The sequence below is a fragment of the Cucurbita moschata genome, unplaced genomic scaffold, assembly GCF_002738365.1.
Source record: "Cucurbita moschata cultivar Rifu unplaced genomic scaffold, Cmos_1.0 Cmo_Scf00065, whole genome shotgun sequence".
Taxonomy (NCBI): domain Eukaryota; kingdom Viridiplantae; phylum Streptophyta; class Magnoliopsida; order Cucurbitales; family Cucurbitaceae; genus Cucurbita; species Cucurbita moschata.
The window spans coordinates 560879-567633 of record NW_019268581.1 but is presented as its reverse complement, the minus strand read 5'-3'; the positions used below and the strand labels follow the sequence as shown (position 1 = coordinate 567633).

At 36.4% G+C, this 6755-nt stretch overlaps 1 non-coding gene across 1 annotated transcript; it reads right to left on the bottom strand.

The window, feature by feature from the left end:
- Nucleotides 1-4740: 4740 nt before the first annotated feature.
- Nucleotides 4741-4820, bottom strand: TRNAL-UAG. The gene has a single exon. It is a non-coding gene; the product is annotated as a tRNA-Leu (tRNA).
- Between the last annotated feature and the right edge of the window lie 1935 nt (nucleotides 4821-6755).

The following is a 6755-nucleotide window of genomic DNA, read 5'->3' as shown; positions in this document are numbered from 1 at the left end:
TTAAAGGGGCTTAAGTACTTACCACAAGAACAAGATCAAGAACAAGCAAGAATAAAGAATGTGGTACCCTAGCATATTAAGGACATGATTAAGAGCCTACTAGTAGGCTACTTACTGAATCTTGTACTCATTCCTCATTCTCCATTTTTTTCCAGGTAATAAGGAGCTGGTCGAGGTCGGGAGCGAACTCTGGAGTAGGTGCCATAGACTAACCTCACCCGTCATCTCAACCCTTTTATTTTAAAATGTTTTGCGTCTGTTCCTTATTCTGTCTTTTAACTATTATGTTGTATTTTAAATTACTAATGTGCGCACACTATTTTGGTATAATGTAAATTATGTTTTAAATTTTAATGATTTTATTTCGCAAAAAAATTTACCCACCTTTTAGAGCCATCGCATTAGCCATGTCCTTACAGAGAGCTCCATTTGTGTAAATGAGTGCAAACAGTGGCCAACAATTCCTTGAGTGTACAAGTGAATAAAGTGTTGAGTGTTCACGTGATAAAGTGTTGTGAGGTCTTTTGTATTTTCTTAACCTAGTTTTGCAGCAAAGTTTTACAAATAGATTTGATGATGAAGCCTCTTGAAGAAGTGAACAATAGTACGAATCAAGACATCTCAATCCTGTAATATAAGCTTAAGGAAGATGAGTTTTATTTATCATAGTTACAAATTTTTTTGTGGATCCCACTGATGTATTTTATGAATATTTATTCACATTTAAGTTACATTTACGGTAACAACAAGGAAAAAAAAAGAGTTGGCGATCTCGTGGAAGCAACCACCCTCGCATCAGAAATCTCACGATAGACATAAATGCATTTCATGACTTTTTATTTCCTTAATGCATTTTTAGTGAGCGCCGAAGATCTAGTAGAAGTAGAAAATAGGTCAGAGAGACAAAACCGATAGACTTATGGATCCAGGTTCAATACGGGTGGCCCAACAAGCACTAAACACTCCCCAGCAGCCCATGACCTGAAAAGGACACTCTCCGAGAAATGCATGTGCGACCTGACAAACTAGTCATGCTCTTCTCATGTGCAGAGCATACGCTTCCACCTCAGTCACAACTCACACGACTCGTGTGTCAACTCCATCATCATTTGTTTTCTAGTTTTTGGATATATATGTTTATTATCATTTCTTATATGTTTTCGATTTATTTATGGATTTTATTTTTATTATGTAAGTCCATGGGACTGATGAAACATTTAAATTGAATATTTCCACGTAAAAAGATCACATCATGCATATGGTACGACTCTATTTTAGTATAAAAAATTAGATGGTTACATTTTCATAGTGGTTAATTATAGTCCTAAGAGTACGAATGTTAACTCTTAAAATTCCTCATTTTCATACTGGTTAATTATAGTCCTAAAAGTATGAATGATAACTCTTAAAATTCCTAGTTGATGGTTAAGGGTTTCATGTTGAGGCTATATATAGCCACTTATGTTGTCGTGTAGACTTGAAAAAGGTACTAAAAAAATCATTTATGCCTTCTTTTAACTAAGTATTAAGTTTTTTTTTTTTTGTAATGCTATGTAGTTTAGGTTGTATGTTTAGGTATCATTTAAGCTTGACATGATCGATCTTGCCTGCAGAGTGATTCAAATCTCAAACAAGTATTTGTTTCTTTAAGATATTCAATCAACAAAGTAATTCGTTATCATGATTTAACTTCGGTTTGATGATGGAGACACCTCATGGAGGGACACTGAAAGAAAGACAATCAAACCAAAAAAGATAGGTGAGTGATGTGTTGACTATGTTATTTCACATGTAGTATGATGATATCACCTCGATTCTGCTCATATTGATTATTTTGATCTCTAGCTTTCATCATAGATTTTTAGTTCACTTATGGCGAACTTTGAGATAGTATGTAAAAAGGTATTAACGACTCTTCAACCCTTATATCTGCTTCATGACTTGAGACATTCTAACTTTACTTTTGATATTTGTACTACTTTTTCTATATTTGTACTACTTTTGTTTCTAGTAGTATGATTGGGTGTCCTTTGCTTTTCTTTGTCACGAGATATGCTTCTCCCACTCGTCTTTGAATACTCCAGTGAAACCAAAAGTTATAATTTGAGAAATAGCATGATCAAATTTACCTCGGAGCCTATAGTAGCTTTCATGCTAGTAATATTTGTAATAGTTTTTCAGTCTATGGTGCGGATTTTTCTAAATTTTTTCTTTAATCTTCATAACTTGTCATGCAATGGTTGAGAGATTGTTGTTTGAGAAGTTATTTTAATGTTAGATATTTCAGATATCCTTCAAAGATGGAAAGCTTTTGTCATCCCTTGAGCACTTCTGAATGGAGAGGCTTTGACATTTTCTCCGTATTGACTATCAAACTCACATTCCTCAAGAGGAGGATAAGTAGAGTGGATGATTCTTCAAAGGGAAGTTTTCATCTTTATTAAGTAATCATATTGGCGCACGATTCCATCCATATGACTTCTTATCTCATTTCTTTCTTCTTTAAAAAATTCTACAAAGAATGCATTCCTCTAGAGTATTCTTTTTTAATGGGAAATCCCTTTGTAGGAATTCTTTATCAGCAAAAATTTCATTTGTGATAACATTGATCTGATTGAAGTTAGATGTATCCTCTTCAGTTTGAGTTTGAGATTTAGGACCGTCGTCATAATGGACTGAAACTACTTTTTTGTTGTAATCAAGAGACTCTACTTGCATAGATCTTGTCATGTTGATGATTTATGGAGGTATTAGAGATTCATGTGGTATTGGATCTCGAGCTTAAGAATTCCTTTACCTTTGGAAAGGATATTTGATTCTCATTGAATATTACTTCTGGGTTTCCGTTATGATGTTCGATGATTTGAGCAGACTGTGAGTCTTTCCTGATTGGGTGGCTCTCATCTTCAATGAGATGCAATGTGTTGTGTCGCACATGATTGAACATGCACGCATAGGCGGCGTGTGTGGTCAAACAAGTTTGAATTCCACATAAGTGATGTTTGAATGTCGAAGGAAAATCCTGCCTAAGGTCCAACAAAGCCACAAAGCCGGGTGAAAAATATGAATGGGGATTGAGTACTCCTTAAGGTTTTTCGTGAGTGTGTCAAGATTAGACTCCCCATAGTAGATGGTTAACAATACATAAAATGTCAAAACAGACAATATGTGCTAGTAGCAAACTTGAGGTTTTAAAAAAAAAAGTAATGGGATTAGAAACCAATCCCTTTTAAACCAGAGCCTAAATCTAACACCTTAGACCACTAAGCCAAACTATCCCAACAATTGTGTTTGGACTAACTAAGATCGTCGAGCTATCAACAAACATGAGATTGCATCACGATGCATGGTTCGTGTTGTTGGGGACCGAGATGACCATGAGATGCAACGTTGTTGTGTCGCAAATGATTGAACATGCACGCATAGGCGGCGTGTGTGGTCAAACAAGTTTTAATTCCACATTATTCATGTTTGAAACCCGTAGGCAAACCCTACCTAAGGTCCAACAAAGCCACAAAGCTACAAAGCTACAAAGCCAGATGAAAAATATGAAAGGGAATTAAGTACTCCTTAAGGTTTGTCATGATCGTGTCAAGATCACGAAGCCTCACATTTGAAAAAGTATGACTTTGACACGATGCACTGGTCGAAGTTGGGCTAGACTCTCTCCATAGTAGACACGTTTTAAAAACCATGATGTTAACAACGATAAATAAAAAGTTAAAACAAACAGTATGTGTTAGCAACGGGCATGAGGCTTTACAAAATATGAAAATAAATGACAACTATGGGATTTGAATCCATGCCCTTTTGGACCAAACTCAAATTCTAGCACCTTAGACAACTCAGCCAAATTGTCTTGACGAATGTGTTTGGACAAATCAAGATGGTCGAGCTATCTCGAGACATGAGATTGCAATACGATGCATGGGTTGTGCTGGTGGGAACTGATATGACGATGAGATGCAACAATGTTGTGTCGCACATGATTGAACATGCACGCATAGACAGCATGTGTGGTCAAACAAGTTATAATTCCACATTATGGATGTTTGAATGCTGAAGAAAAACTCTGCCTAAGGTATAACAAAGCCACAAAGTCGAGTGAAAAATGTGAATCGAGATTGAGTACTCCTTTAGATTTGTCGTGAGCGTGACAAGATCACGAGACACTGGTCGGAGTTGGGTTAGAATCTCTTCATAATAGATGAGTGTGAATTGAGATTGAGTACTCCTTTAGATTTGTCGTGAGCGTGACAAGATCACAAGACACTGGTCGGAGTTGGGTTAGAATCTCTTCATAATAGACGAGTTTTAAAACCACGAGGTTAATAGTGATACATAAAAAGTCAAAACAAGTAGGGCTTGAGGCTTTACAAAAAATGAAAATAAATGATAGCTATTGGATTTAAACTCACGCCCTTTCAAACTAGAGCCCAAATCTTGCATCTTAAACCACTCGACTAAGACAAATGTGCCTTTACAAACCAAGATAGTCAAGCTATCTCTAGACATGAGATTGCAATACGATGCATGGGTCAGAGGATGAGATGCAATGATGGTGTGTGGTCAAACAATTTTTAGTTCAACATTATTTATTTTTCAAACCCGAAGGCAAACCCTACCTAAGGTACACAACAAAGCCGGTGAAAAATGTGAATGGGGATTGAGTACTCCTCCTTTAGGTTTATCGTGAGCATGTCAAGATCACGAGGCCGCACATTTGAAAAAGTATGATCATGACAACTATGGGATTTGAACCCACACCCTTTCGGACAAGAGCCTAAATCTGGCGCCTTAGACCACTCGGCCAAACTGTCTCAACAAATGTGTCCAGAAAAACCAAAATGATCGAGTATCTCAAGACATGAGATTGCATCACGATACATGGATCGTGTTGTTGGGAACCAAGATAACGATGAGATGCAACATTGTTGTGTCTCACATGATAGAACATGCACGCATAGGTGGCATGTGTGGTCAAACAAGTTTTGATTCCACATAAGTGATGTTTGAATGCTGAAGGCAAACCTTGCCTATGGTATAACAAAGCCGCAAAGTTGAGGTGAAAAATGTGAATGGAGATTGTGTATCCCATAAGGTTTTTGGCGAGCGTGTCAAGATCACGAAGCCGCACATTTGAAGAAGTATGACCGTTACACGATGCACTGGTCGGAGTAGGGCTAGACTCTCTCTATAGTAGACGCATTTTAAATCATGAGGTTTTTAGAATATGTGCTAGCAGCGGGCTTGAAGGTTTACAAAAAATGAAAAAATATGACAGCTGTGGGACCACGCCCCTTCAAACCAAAGCCTAAATTTTGCACCTTAGACCACTTAGCCAAACTGTCTCGAGGGATGTGTCTGCACAACCAAGATGGTCAAGCTATCTCGAGAAGCTATCTTATTGAGATATAATATCTAGAGTATATATTATTTATAAAATATATCTTAGATATTATATCTTAATATTCTTTATTTATGATTTGATTTACCGTATATTTTATTTTATTCTCATTATTTAATTATTTTATATTTTCCTCATTTGTACTTGTTGTATCCTATTTAAAGGATATCAATATGAATGATAATACATACCTTCCCAATTCTATTTTCTATCTCATTCTTAACATGGTATCAGAGCACCGATCTTGGTATTCTTAAATATCAAAATTTTCTCTATGGCGGAATCAGCCAGATCTAGCTTAAAAAATTCGGATGTTGATTCAACACATCCTTTTTATATTCACCACTCTGATTAGCCAGGATATTCACTTGTTCCATTTAAATTAAATGGAACAAATTATCAATCCTGGAGTAAATCAGTTATGCATGCTCTCATTGCACAAAAAAAATTGGTTTCATTGATGACACAATTGAAGAACCGTCTCAAGATGCAAATTTAATCGAATTTGAACTATGGAATCAATGCAACAGTATAATAATATCTTGGTTAACTCATTCAGTTGAAGTAGATATCGTTGAGAGTATTATTCATGCCAAGATAACTCATCAAGTGTGGGTTGATCTTCATGATCAATTCTCACAAAAGAATGGTCCAGCAATTTTTCAGATACAAAGGTCTATAGGAATGATGTCACAGGGAACCATGACACTGTCAGTATATTTCACCAAGCTCAAAGCACTCTGGGATGAATTGGAAGCATACCGCACACCATTTACCTGTAATCAACGTCAAATACATATTGATCAACGCGAAGAAGACAAGTTGATGCAACTACTTATGGGACTCAATGAATCTTATAAAACGGTGAGATCTAACATATTGATGATGACTCCATTACCTAATGTGAGGCAAGCCTATTCATTACTTGTACAAGAAGAGATGCAGCGTCAGGTAACTTCTGAACCTACTGAGAATTTCTCGATTCCATCAGCAGTGCAGAAGAAAACAACATATTCAAAACTCGCGAAGGATAAATCATGTGAGCACTGCAATAAAAGTGGTCATACAATTGATGAGTGTCGATTCCTTAAGTTTCACTGTAAATTTTGTGATAGAAGGGGACATACAGAATATCGATGTCAACAAAAAAATAATTCTAGAAGGGCAGTACAAATCAATCAACGCAACAATCGAGGATATCGATCATCTGCAAATATGGCCGATGTTTCTCAATTGAATATAGAAGAACAGTCACCTAATTCCATCCCAAAATTTTCTTCTGGGCAATTACAACAGATTGTACAAGCCTTATCTGCACTCAATCATCGTCCTTTTGGTAATTTTGATA